Consider the following 14,512-nt stretch of genomic DNA (forward strand, 5'->3'; position numbering starts at 1 on the left):
TCGAAAAATGCTCATTGACATAGCTGTAAGCACTTAAATTTACTTATTTCCCCATGTACTTTGTTGAAGACTGTCCTTTGAAGTGATTTAGTAGCCTTATTAAGTAGGTGTTTGATGCTAACTACATTGATTTCACAGGAAAGTGGGAAAGTAGGAGTAGATTATAGAATGTTTCATTAGAAGATATGGATGATACCAGTTAACTTCACTTAATTCTTCCTTATCAAGCGAAGTAGGAGGGTCTCACATAAGTTTAGCTGGTTTTCGCTTCTGTCCAGTTGTTAGCACGAACAGAATAGCCCCAATTTTGTGATGACTCTAATATAAATGCTGTATGATATATGTACGTGTGTACTCACATGCACACATTCCAATAGAACTATAAAATATAGACATGTACACACAGTAATACAGTATATTTAATCTATTAAGCATTTGCCATACTTTGTCTTCAGTGTTTGCACATTGGTTTATATAATGGATGAAAGTTATACAGAGGAAATATTGTGAGTAGATAATGTACTTGTATTCTCCAAACCATGCTCTAGATAGTCCTGCATTGTGTAGATATCTTGCAAATTCTGCTCTGATTTAGTGAGTGTGACTATGTGAGATTGTGTGCAAAATTTGGAGAATGGTCTGTAAAGAAAGATAATGCTGTATTCTTTCCTTGCCTAAGGTCCCCAGCTAAACACTGCTTTAGTTGAATTAAGGCATGTTCTAAACTTAAAACAACTAGAGTTGATCTCCAGTTAGTTTCAAGTCCAGCCTTTTTACTGGGTTCTAGAATAAAGTACTTAAAGATAGTGTGCCACAGTTAGAAGAGATATAAACTCTTACATTAATATGTCTCAACAGTTTCTTTTAGGTATCTGAACTATAAAGTATGCTGCATAACCTTTCACAAATTACTTCTACAGAATAAAAAAAAAGAATTATCTAAGTACACATTAATTTTAATTTTCATGCTCTGCACAGGGTTTTTGCAATGTACAGTGAGTCCAGATCTTGGTACATACCCAGCATGCTTAGAATGGTTTGTGGCCATTTAGAAAGCTTGGGCTGGGTTCCAAGTGAATCTAGGATCATCTGCAATCTCTGCCTGGGGGGGAAAAAGTGATTTGGCATTTTACATTATATTGACCTGTAGCAGGCAAAGCAAAACAGTTTTGTTGAGATTTGTTTTGGACTTTTTTCCTCATTTAAACTTGAAAAATCAAGCTGCACAACTGAGGAGTATGCATTCCCATGAATGGAATTGAAAGAAAGTTCATACGAATCTCATAAAAGCCCAAACAACCATTTTTTGCATGACTCACTTTTATTTTGCCATCAGGAATTGCGTTGCTTTGACACATGTTTTGATAAAACATGGTGAAATCTGTTGCTTATCCTATAATACAGGATATCACTTCACCATATATCTTGACGTGGTTTTGATATAGTAGTTAACAATATTCCACGTTAAAGCTGTAAGACGTCACATAAATATTGTAAGGATGTACATCCTGCAGAGCAGCCAGGGTGAAAAATGTAAACCAACAGTAACTGGAGGTGGAAATGGAAATGAAACCTTTACAAAATACTGAAATACATGCCATATTGAAGTTGTTATGGTACCACAGAAATCTGAATGTAATTTAAGGAGAAGTTTAGGGAGGGAAGGGGGAAATCTTCTGACATACCAATGGTACTTACAGACAGAAGCTCCTAGCTAGCGTTCAGGTTTCCTTGCAAGCGGTTGAGTGGAACGCTGGTGAAAGAAAGTACACTGAAGAATTTTTATTTACTCTTCAAACAATTCTGCACAATGGTTTGTTGTATTTTTTTTGGAGGGAACGTGTTATAAGACAGTTTGGATGCAGTCTACATCTCCAGAATATTTTCTGCCTTGTGAGCTTTAAACTATGGAAGTGTTCTTTTAATAAAAGGGAAATGTTTAGAATATACTGTTACCGTAAAAAGAAATGCTTCTCTGACCATAACATCAACATTATTCTCATACATGCCATTCCATTTAGAACAGATTGCACCTTGTTTACTAGACCTGGCAATCACTCCAGTTAGATATTTAGCAAATACAAAAGTGGTGTTTTGTGCTCCCATTGTTACCAATTTTTTCTCAGACTGCTAAATGGTTTCTGTTGCTGCAAACTTTTGTCTAAGAACATGTAAAATTTGGTTTTTCTTGTCGGCAAAGATATAGTGGAAGTAATACTGCAAATTTGCACATTTTCTGGGAATAACAGATATTTGGCATCATATTTTATTTCCAGCAGTAAACTTCTAACTAGCACCTAAATAGTATTGCTTTGATTAAACTGACTAAAGGGGTTGCTCTTTTGGAAAATTATTGGAAATACAAGATCATTCCCCTTTTTCATTTATTCTTTTGTGAATTCTGCACAGTCTGAGAAGTATAACACCAGAAATTGAATGAGATCTCTCAGGTCTCTGCTTTTGACCAGTGGGATAAATGAGCTAATCCTTCTGCTAGTGAAACCATTAAGAAAGTGATGCCAAAACTGGATAAAAGTTAATCTTATTCACACAGAAGTTAGGTGCAGTTTTGTCCCAATGTACTTTGTTACTGTGGGACTAAAAGTAAACCCATATTCAAAATACAGAAGTATATATTGTCAGTATTTCAGGGCATAGTGTTACAGCTCCATGCAAACTATACTTTAAAATGTATACTGGTTCTGAGTCCTATGTTTTGCTATCTGTTGAAATATATGGTAGAAAACTATTTTAGAGTGCTTTTGGAGACAAAAGAATCCATGATCACCATAATAATATTAATGATGTATCAGAGATTTTATTATGCAATTCACTCTTTTCAGGAGAGTTGGTGTTCTGCAAGACTAGCATATTTGTTATTAGCTTATAACAGGGAGTGACAAGAATTTGAAGTACTATGAAGTCTGAAAAATGAAAAAAGCAAGGAACATTTTAAGGGGTGTTTTTCAGTGATTACACTTTACTAAGCTGAGTTATCTGGATGAAAAAAGATATTTGAAAAACGCTGAGTTTGTGATAAAGCATATGTTTACAATAGGAAATTCTTTTGGGAAAGGAGGGAATTTGTCTAGACTAATTTAAAGGGTTCAAAGGGTTCATGCTACACGGGATAGTTTTGATATAATGGGTGCATGGTGTCTGGATTGACTGATGGCTCATACGTCTGATCATTAAGCTATTAATGCTTTCTTTGTTTAAGATATTACGAAGGGAAAAAATGTCTGTCAATACTAACATTCTAACTTTAGGACTGATGGAGGGCCCTCAGCAGTATAGCCATCAATAGTAACTTTACTGAAGAATAAATATTTTCATAGTTCTCATGATGTTACCAAATAATGACATACAGGTGCTTCATTGCTCAGAATCATCCTTTTCTTGTTATAGTCACATTTGTGATACTATAGTTAATAGTAACAGCTATAAACTGGCATCAAGGAAGTACATTTTCATCTCCTTTTATTTATGTTTGGAATTGTACCAACCAAGTAAATGTCTGTATTCGATCTTAATTTCTTACTGAAGTTGTAATTTGGAAGAAAAAAAAATGCCTGAAGGTAAAATGCATATTTTTAAGTGACTCTCTGATCTAGTGTAATTAACTTAAGTTAGTGACTATAAATTTACTACTTTACAGTGTTGATTAGATAAAGCAGAAAAATATACTTTGAGGCAATGATGAAAAAGAGATGGTGTCACAAGAAAATCATGAAGTGCCTGGTAAGAGTCATAGGAGTTACTATGAAAAGTGTCGGTGCTTTCTGTAAGAAGGTGATCTGAATGTAAATCACCAGGAAAAGAAAAGATCAGGCACTTGGGAAAGACTAGATAGCCTGCTAGGTTTTATGCATGATAGCAGATGGGTTTTACTGTAGGGTTCCTGAGTAACATAGAAAAATACCCTTTTGTGGAAAGAATCCTTTACTGAGTGAAAGTTCTCAAGGTTAAAGATAAGGTTATTTCTGTAATTCCAGGAGGCTTAATTATGTCAAGATTGACAGTAGCCAACTTTTTCTTGCATTTTTCCATTAATGTTTAGTACTGTTGAAGCTTTGAGCTAATAATTACATCTTTAGCGAAAGTAATTTTAATGAACCCTAATTCTTAGAATTTATTGTAAATTGTCATTTTTCACTAATTCTTGTAATTAGTTAGAGTATAATCCAACCTAGGTCTTAATCATAGTAAAATATATCTGGAATTATTTTTTTGTGTCTTATATTTTCCATACTTGTTGTTTTAACCACTTTTTAAATGCAAAGCTCCAACTGTGTAACAGACTGAAATATTTTAAAATAGGCTGAAATATTTTATATTTTATTGTTTGCCATAGGCCAGTACAAATTATCTTGTGGTATTTTGTAAATACTTTTTAAATTTCTTAAACAAAAACAAAAAACCCCAAAACCCAACAAAAAAACCCAAACCCACCACAAGACAGTCAGCAGTGACAAGTGGTAACTTAGAACCATTTTTCCATACAGTTGTATTCTTTATTTCTGTGAACAGACAAATTCATAGCAGATACATTATTCCCCCCCCCCTTCTTCTTCTTTCTAGAAACAAGATGGATAATACAGTTGAAAATAAGTTTTAAAGGGAGAAGCACGTGAAATTTGTTGCCTTTTTTCCAGCTGGGAAAAATACTTTATATTAAATAATGCTAACTATCTTTTTTCAGAAATCAAAACTAATAAACAAGTCTTCCTCCTATTTGAATCAAGGCCATGCAACAGAACCATTCAGAAAGACTCTTCTGGTACAGTCAAGCATCTAAGTCCAGTAGAAGTGGAAAAAAAAAACTAGTGGGTTTTAAACCTTTAATCACCAAAATAAAAGGAAGGAGCTTTAAGATTTTCCTGGTAAAAAACATCATTTTTCAGTAAAAAAGGTCAGCCTCAGTCTGAAGTTCAGTTTTGGTTTAGGGCAGCATAAGATTGTCAAGTGAGGGAAAGATGAAGGTGAAGGAATGAGATTCCCACTCCTCCCTGGGTAGGGAAGGTCCAGTACGAGGGAGAGAGGATAAAAATGGAGTAGTGCTAGGTTAACAGTTGGACTTGATGATCTTAAAGGCCTTTTCCAACCGAAATGATTCTATGATGCTATTCTATGATTCTAGTGGTGCCTGGATCCTGTCAATGCCCTTTGCTCAGGCATGTGTATGTGACCCAGCTGGAGAATAAGAGAAGTAAGAGCATGGCTCAAGTACCCCAGACTTCTTTGATTTTATGTTTTGATGTGGAAGTTAAACTCTTTTCTTCAGCAATCTGCCTGCTAGCCTGCTTTCAAGAGGACCAGAGGACACCAGAGACAACTAGAGCAGGTGGAGAGAAGGACAGGTGGTTGTAAAGCCACTATGTTACTGCAAAGTGATGTGTAACTGTTTATACTTTACTTTTATTTGTGATCCCTTAAAAGCAGGGTTTCAAACTGATTGATTACTTGTCAATTTTATAATGTCTAGAAACGAAAGATCAAATGTTTGTGGTAATTTGGGGGAAGGAGGGAATTTGAAAAGCGAGGTGGTGGTCTCGCCACTACTTTAAGCACTATCTCAGTTCCTTTAAATGTTTGTGAATCATGCTCTTCCTGCAGTTAACTTTATTTACCGAGAAGACAGTGGGTTATGGCAAACATAGCAAGTTGGAGGCAAGTTACAGCACTATCTAGTGATATTCATCTGTAGCTGAATTAATGTGATTCTTCACAGTGAATTCTGTGGGTAGAATAGAAAAGTGCCAATGTTTTGTTGGTCTGGGAAAGAAAGGCTTAGTGTGGTCTGTTTAAACCTTTTGTGTATTAATGAAAATCTAGAACATATCTTTATCTGATGCTTCCCACTGTAAAGGACTAGCAGAAGAAGCTATGCCCAATTGTATTTTCAAATTTTTTTGTCATTTGCAGTTTTTGCAGTGGCTGGTAAGAAGGGGACATAAGATTTTTATTTTTTTAAAAGGCTCACTTCTGGTGGTTGGTAATGGTACTGCTTTTCAGAAAAGAAAGCTTTCTCTTTTTCTTCCAGATGGCATAAAATTAGTTTAAACAAAATTATGCAGAAACAGGTTTTGAGATGCATTATGAATTGTAAAAGTTCTAAGGACAGAAAGAATCTTTGTATTCTTGTCCTGTTTAATTTAATTCCCTGGAACTTGTTATCAAGCTCAGAACAAGCACTCAGCCTTGGTATAAACCTTATGGTAATGGAGAATCTGACATATCTGTTGGTTAGATGTATTTTTAAAAAAAGTTTTGATAATTAATTTTGTATTTAACTTGAGCTATCACCTTATTTATTCTGCCAGTATTAGAGATACTGAAGTTAATCTTCAGTGGGCTGTCTCTGTTGTGAGCAGAAGCCTACTCAGGGATTTTATTTCTTGGTGTAAATTAGTCAAGGCAGAACTGTGTTCTGCTGTGATTAGTTTGCCTCCAGCATATATTACCTTCTTTAAAACTAACTTGGATATCCTACAAAGTATTGCAGTTCTCCCAAGAGACATACCCTTTGTTTGATAGATTAAATAAGCTTCTGTTATCAGACATCTTTCTCTATCTAATATTGTGATGGGGACCTCTAAACTTTCTCTTTGTTAGGGTAGTGTAATCTGTCTAGTTCAGGTATGAAGAGAAGCTAAAATATTTTCGTGTAGTAGTAATTACTGAATGTGTGCTGCATACTAGGAGTTCAGATCAGTGGTCATCTAAACTGCTTAATGACGAGTGATGCATTACAGTGATTACGGCAATGTTGTTCACCAAAAGGTCTTAACGCTCAATACGCATAATCAGTGACTCCTTCTTTTGGGCTGTTTCTTTTAAAGAAGCTGATTGTCAGTGGAGAATTCCCTTGATATTGTGTCCTAATTGAAAGATCTGCAGACTCTTTCTAGTGTTTTAGAAATATTACGTGATTTATGATTGATGGCAAAATTCCACTGGAATTACTTATATACTGAAAAAACTTACCAGTTTCAGCATCATCAGAGTATGGCCTTTATATTATATAATAGGCCAGGGTTTATAGACTGAAAAGTTGCATATTTACTGTTGGTTTTATCTTCTGATTGTCTCACACCAGTTCAAAGCTATGATACTTCTATTCTAAATACTGTAATACTATGTTAGTATGTGATTAAAAAAAGCCAACCATGTATCATGGCATTTTCTGAGAAAATAAGATAGAGATACTCCCAATAATTTTATGAAGCTCACTATTTATATTGAACATATGACTTAATGATATGCAGCTAAATTCATCATTTTGCTCACATCTGACAGTCAGAAATGTTTCTGAGAGGGTATATCAAGATCTAATCACCAAACCATCCAATCTTTGTTCTTGGGGGGGTGAAGGGGGGGAACCAGTTGTTGGTATTACTGCTTTTTGTTTTGAATTTGTGATGGTTGCTCTTGGTTCTAAATTGCAATCATAATGTAGCATTTTTTGGACATTATTAGATAAACTATAGCTATTTTTCACATATTGTGTTGTTGTATAGTCTGTCTACTGGAATTTACAAAGATATTGCTAGGTAGTGTGAGAAGATGTCATGTCAATCTTTCATCCTGTTAAAAGATCCCAGAAAAAAAAATCACTGGCTTTTTTACCATGATTTTCAGAGTAGCCATTTTTTCAGATGGAAGTTTTTCCTTTTAGTTAATGGTAAGATGCTTTATCTTAATTCCTAGATTAAGAATGATACACCAGTATTCTCTCCTATCTGCCCAGGCGGTGATAGACTCACTTTACATTAGGACAGGCCAGTTCAAATTAAAGTAACATAAAGATTGCGTGATTTCTTTCGCCATTTTTTTCTGGCTTTTTCAATGAAGCGAGAGTTTGTTATAGCCAAAACATGGTTTTGATACCTCAAAAGTAAAACAGGCATTTGGTCATAAAATGAGGCTGTACAAACAATGGAGGAGTTAATGATCTTTGCCCAAGCTACTGTCCCAAGCAAAAAAACAGTAGTTCTAGCATAAGCTTGGAAGTTGGCTATCCAAGTAAACGTGCAAGTCCAGTTTGCCACTATCATCATTGTCCTCACCTGTGCATTTTGGGAGAATAGAAATTCCACGGTTTGAAGCAATGGAGCTGAGTTTAAAGTTAGTGGTGAGTAGATCTAAAATACTGTGAGAATTTAAATAGGAAACAAACTTTTTGTCAAGTTGTATTTTTTTCAGAGCTAAAATATTTGAGTGGGTGTGGTTCCATATTTCATAGCTTTTGGAAACACAAACTCATTTGTCAGGCTTTCATAGCATCTTATATTGGTAACCTAATAAATGATATTATAGTAAGAGAAGTTCCTCCCCAAGAGTATCACTGATATGAAAATAAAATATGGGCTGAGATGCAGTGAGATGTCTCAAGAAGCTTTTTTTAGTATACAAAAGTATATCAGACCAAGTATAACAAGGTCTGATTTCTCTTCCCCATATCAAAAATCACCTTGCTGAACCTCATTGAAGTTATAGACCTCATGTATGACAGACCTGCTATTGGATGTATAGCATCCTTCAGCAAGATGCATGACTCCTGATGTGTTTGCATGCCTGCAGACAGCTTTGACAGCGTCTGCAAAATCCAAACAGCACCTCAGTTTTCCTAGCTAACTGGTGAAAAGTTCTTGAGTAAAAGAAAGATGAAGTGTTAGATGATTTCAGTGCTAAAAAGCCAAACAACAGACCTCTGAAGCTGGCAACAAAGCAGCCAAACCACTCCATTCATGTAGTGCATACAGGAGTTTCTTTCATCAGTTCCCAGAAAGGGACCGAGGATTGTACGAAGTCAAGTTAAAAAGAAAATTAAGATGACAAAAAAACCTCAAAAATTCAGGATTCAGGAATGGCTTCTACAGAAACCCATGGTGTGTGTGAACTTTCATGATTCCAGACAGTATGTATTTGTTTTACAACAAACAAGTATTACTAGAGGAGTAACTGTACAATTAGATAGTTAGAATTTATCTGTTGAAAAACATGCCCTCTTCTCTGCTTCTCACTCACTCTGCCTTAAAGATCGTCATAATTTTCACTGTTGTCCAGAAATAAAATAATAAAAAACAGGTGTTAGGACACACTGTATTGCTCCGATTCTGAGATACGAGACAATTTGAAAGAGTTGGGCAATGTAGATACATTACTTGTCAAGAAGAAAACTACTGATCTAATTGTAGTCTAATTCTGACCTAATTCTAACCTAATTTTGAAAGTCTTTCTGTGAAGACTGAAATGAAGAACGTCTGATCCTAAAGGACACAGCCTGTGTGGAAATTTGGCTACAATAATCAGAGGTTAATTAAATTTTAATGGAAAAGCTAATAAAACCACCATCTATAGTCATCCTGATATATCATGTTTTGGTGAAGCATGCACTTTCTTGAGAGCAAATTACTAAACCCAAAAGCATGAAAGAGTTAGGCAGCTGTAGAAATATTATGACTATGATCCCCACCTGGAGGAGTTCTGCTTTCTTACAGGTGATACACTCTCTAATTGTGTTATCAGTTGTTTCATTAATACATGAAACTCTGCAACTGCTAATAATCATAATTTGTTTCTGTGAGCAGGACTTTCTTCTGAATTGGACTTGAAAAATATATTAAAATCTTGAAAGGTAGAGGTCATCATCGTGATGGAACGCAGCTTTCAGAACCTTTGTTTAGTAATGCTCAATTTGCTGGTTTCCTGAAACACCCACTGCTTTAATACTACTCTTCTACATTATGATTTTTCCAGAAGATCTTTAGTAAAATATTAGTTTAGGAGCACCATTCCTAAAAGACAAATACTGCATATTCTATAAGATAGTTTTAAAAACACTATTTTGATTTCTAAGCTATGTGCCTTTTCAGCTTTCTTTCCATACCTGAAGACATTATAGAAGGAGGTTTTGGCAGATCTTGATTTAAAGTTAAATGTCCATAGAATAGAATCCTCCAAAAACTATTAGTCTTATATTTAGTGCAGAAGTGTTCAGTGGTTTGTGAATTGTGTTTCAGAGGACAAAAATACCAGAGAAAGAACAAACTTTTAAATGGCAAGTGTACTTTTCAGGAAAGAATCTCTCATATAGATTTCTCTCAGGTGAAGTTGCCGTAGGATATCAATATATGTTTACCAAGCAGGAATCAAAATCAGAAGTTCTTATAGTGAGTTGTTTATGCTGCTGGAGTTTCTATTAAATAAATATTTCTACACTGAACAGATAAAGTTGCTGTTTCTATTGTCACTGGCAGTTACAGCACAGCTGTGCAGAAATGACAGGTGTATCTGTGACAGATTAAAAAAAAAAGAAAACTTATTCACAAAGGATTTTTTCTAAAGCTGATATTTGCAATCTACTGCCTCAAAATGTGAGATATTAATATTTGAATTAGATGTTCTGAAGTAGCTTGAAAATAGTTGCCAGCATGAATAGTTATTGTTAAATAGCTCTGCACAGATCTGTTCTGCTATACTCAGACTACTTCAATAAATATTGTAAAGAGATCTCATACAGTTTCCTGTATAAGTCTTGATTCCTTTCAGTACTCTTGTTCATAGGCTCTTTAATCTTTTATACCTTAAATATCTGTTGTATCAGGATCCCTACAGAGCTTCATTGTTCAGGCCATGACATATTATGGTCAGAGTTATCAAGATGTTACCTTGTACTTCCTTGGTTTTTGCATTTGTCTTTTATCCCTTGTGTTTTAAGTAAATTGTCATTTGTTTGGAGTAGGTAAGTATGCTAAGTCCAAATCCTTAATAACATTTAAATGTCTATAGTGTAGCTCTTGACAATAGGTTAAGACTTCAGAGTACCGTCTCACAAATAAGGATGTTTTTCTGCCTAAAATTCTTTCCTTGAATTAAAATGAAATTGATTCATCTACTGTTTTGAACTATTCTTCTAGAACTGTGTGTCTTATTAATTTTCTTCATTATAGTTGTTCTGTCTCTTACCTTGTCTTGGATGTTCAGCTATATCCTCACTTTGATATTGCTTTCATCAGTCTGCAGATTCCCATTAGAATTGAATTATTTTAAATGCCAATAGAAATAAAAATCAGATCAGTTAATATTATGGATGTTATACATAACATTTGATTTAAAGGAAAATATGATTAGAGAGAGCAGGATTAGTATAAGAATTTCAGTTGGTGCTTTTTCTATTGTGTGCTCACTACAAATGTCCCTCGCTTAATAGATTTGGAATGTATTTAAGCTTGAGTCATTTGTCTGGATTTTCATCAGACTTGAATTCCACTAGTCTGTAGGATTTTACCATTTCCCTGCTTTTTAGATATTCCAGTGGTAGGTTTTTGTTACTTATATCTGTGGAGGTTTGGGTGGTTTTTTTTTTTTTTTTTTTTTTTTTTTTTTTTTTTTTACAAAAGTGGATTATAGAAGATTCTAGAATAATCTGTGACTGGTGTTTTTAATGCACTATGTTGAAGAAAACTGGTTTTATATTGTTACAAGGATAATTCTTCAACCAAGTCATGTGCATCTTAAAAAATACACTGTCTCTTGAGACTGTTCAAAGTTTAATACGTTAAGACTTCAGTAATATTTTACTGCGTTTTTTCTGAGTGCTGTATAGATACAGAGTCTATTTGCTTGGCTTTTTCTCTCATTTTATTCAGACTCTGTTCAAAAGGTCTCCTAAGTGCCTTATGAAGTAATTTTTAGCAGTAGTTTTTCAGGGACACTCACAAGGAAAGTTTGTCAGCTCCATTTCTGGCAGAACAGGCAAATGTTGCATGCCATCTTCATGGCTGCTGTGGCTGTTAACTCCTGTTCAAGACAAATAGGTCAGTTAGAAATACAGGATATGCTTGAAGAATGTGGGTTAGGGTGACTGGTAGCACAGTGAAATCCTGTCAAAATTTGCCAATGGTCTGTGCCTGTGTTGGAGACTACCAGTTCAGTAGCCCTGGATTAGTGGATTACCAGTTTGTATGTGTAACAATAAGATAATTTTTTTTAATCACTGAAAAGCAAAGTGTTGAGAGACACATGGCTGGTGTTTCTTGTGAATTAGCATATACAATGCTTTCAGATGTAGAAACCTCTTATTTGGTGGTTTGGATAAGCATAAATGCCGAGGTTGTCATTCAGTAAGGTGAGCTTCCAAGTATTCTAGCATTTTTGAGAGCTGATGAAATCATTATTGTGACTAAAATCAAGAAATAAGATATAGCCAGGCAAATTCCTGAGTTAACAGCTGTAAGAATTCCCATAATTTGGTTTGCTCCAGTTTTGCATAGTTTTTGCAGTATGTTTCACATTGCCTTTGAATTCTTTCAGAACTGTCTTGGCTATCACTCCAGGATAAATTACTTCATAGGCAGCTTGAAAGATGGCTGTTGCCTTAGGAATAATAATAATGATAAAGGCTTTCAAAGTAAATTCAGGCTTTTTAAGAGAGCCTTCTTAAGATACAGAGTAAAATATCTGTCTGGCTCATGAACACAATTTAGGAACAATGTTGTTCAAGTTTGGCTGATGTGCTATTAGAATGATTTATTTACACTTAAGACAAATAGTATTAATTTGTAGCTCTCTAACTAAATTTTTTACAATCCCCAGAGTTCTGTTGATTCCATAAACCAGTTGTTCTCAAACTTACCTCCCAACAGTTCCTTCCCCCCGCCCCCACCCCTTTCCATGTTGTCCACCCCATCTTTTCCCTGGAATGTCCTCAGCCCTACAATCTTTCTGAGCTCTTAAAGGAGCCAATTCTTTCTGCTCCCATCTCCAGGTTTGCTCCCTATAGAGCGCTCTTTCCCCACCCAGAAACCCTGTCCAGGTTACCTCCAGGTTGGAGAAACAGTGCCCCTAAGTAGTACTATCATTTATTTTAATCTAATCTCACAAAGATGATGCAGTTTCCTGTCTGAAATATCTTATGTGAAGGGTTTTGAATGAATTTTATTGTGCTTTAAACTTATGAAGATATTTATCAGCAAGCACCACTGTGTACAGATTTCTGTAGGCATCTATGACTTATTTCCCTTGTTTTGCTGTTATCTGCATAAAGCATTTTGTTACATTTTTTTAATAGAGGCTTTTTTTGTTGCTCAAAAATTCCAGTAACCATAGTTAGTGTTTGAGTGAAATTAAGTCTTCTCATCTCATATTTTATAAACTAAATTAGAAATAGAAGCTTTCTGTGGGCAAAGTGACTTGTTTCTTGAGCAGCAATGGAGTCATGTAGCTTGAAAGATTGCCTCCAAAAGTCGTAAGCCTATTTAGAGAAGGTTATTATCAGAGAATTATTAACTTCTTTTGCAAAGTACAGAAGACTTGTAATCCTACTGGCATGAACTGTCCATCTGTGACTATCTACCTTTCAGTGAGCTCTAAGAAATATTTTTACATCTTTCAATTTACTTTAATGTGTTCTTCTATACGTTCTCTGATTATTTGGACAATAAACCAAATTGTTATCCTGTATTGATGTAGCCTACTGAGCATTTTTATGAGAAGAAAAAAAAAATTCCTAGCATGGCAGGTTGAGGTGTTCTAGATGCAGTACAACAGATGTTCTTATTAGGATGGAGTTCAGCTGATTGCAGTGATTGCTTAGAGCTACTTTTGTACCTCTAGATTCTGGTCCTGAATAGGAGTCAATATTCTTGCAGTTTAGGGATATGCGAAATACCGTAACCGCGGATCGAAGTAGCTATTTTAATTCTACTTTTTCTTGCTTTTGTGGGCCTTGTGAAATGTTAAAGCTCTTTTCCCTGATGATCATAAGCCACTTTACCTGGCTTACCAAAAGGAACTGGCAGATTTAATTGAAGCAAAACTAAATGGCCTAATGGAGAAACAGCGATGAAAACATCTAACCATTTTAGAATAATACTGTGTCGTAGTGGTCTTATATCATTAGCAAGCATTCGTTGAGAAGTTGCTGCTCTTCTGTGTTACTTAGTGTAAGAACGGAATTGGTTCTGAAAGTCTTTGTTGTTAGAATTTTGGGCAAACACTTCCGCTTGAAGCTCTTTAACCAGAGTCAAAGGTGTGGCAAAGATTTCAGTAACTTCCAGTCCTGTCTATGTATTTGGTGTAAGCACACTTCCAGGAGACAACATTCACCTCTCAACTACAGTCAAAACAATCTTTGTAGGTATAATCTCCAAGCTAAATAAATGTCTTTTATGGGGTTGGCTTTTACACATTTACTTTGTTGTCTTTTTGTTTTGCTTTCATATAACAAGGATGTTTCCATCAGTTTGAGTGGTACAACAGTTAATTCTACTGACCTGTTATATACTTTTCTTATATTAAGAATCATAAAGTGAACTAGGGTTTACATTCTAAGAGAACCCTTTGCTCATCTTTTATATCCAGAGAAGAAAAACACTGGAAGGCTAATAGATTGGCAAAATTGAGTTTCCATGGTTATCTATATTAAAATAGAGGAAAAGTCATTGCGGTCACCTGGGTAAAATTTTGAATATAAATGATATTTTTACTTGTGTTATGATACAATGTA

At 35.0% G+C, this 14,512-nt stretch overlaps 1 protein-coding gene across 4 annotated transcripts in view; it reads left to right on the plus strand.

Moving 5' to 3' along the window:
* The window catches only part of BBS9 (Bardet-Biedl syndrome 9), a 328,501-nt gene that overhangs the window by 154,822 nt on the left and 159,167 nt on the right, over positions 1-14,512 (plus strand). The gene's annotated exons all lie outside the window — the stretch shown is intronic.

This window comes from Aptenodytes patagonicus, chromosome 2 (genome assembly GCF_965638725.1).
Source record: "Aptenodytes patagonicus chromosome 2, bAptPat1.pri.cur, whole genome shotgun sequence".
Lineage (NCBI taxonomy): Eukaryota > Metazoa > Chordata > Aves > Sphenisciformes > Spheniscidae > Aptenodytes > Aptenodytes patagonicus.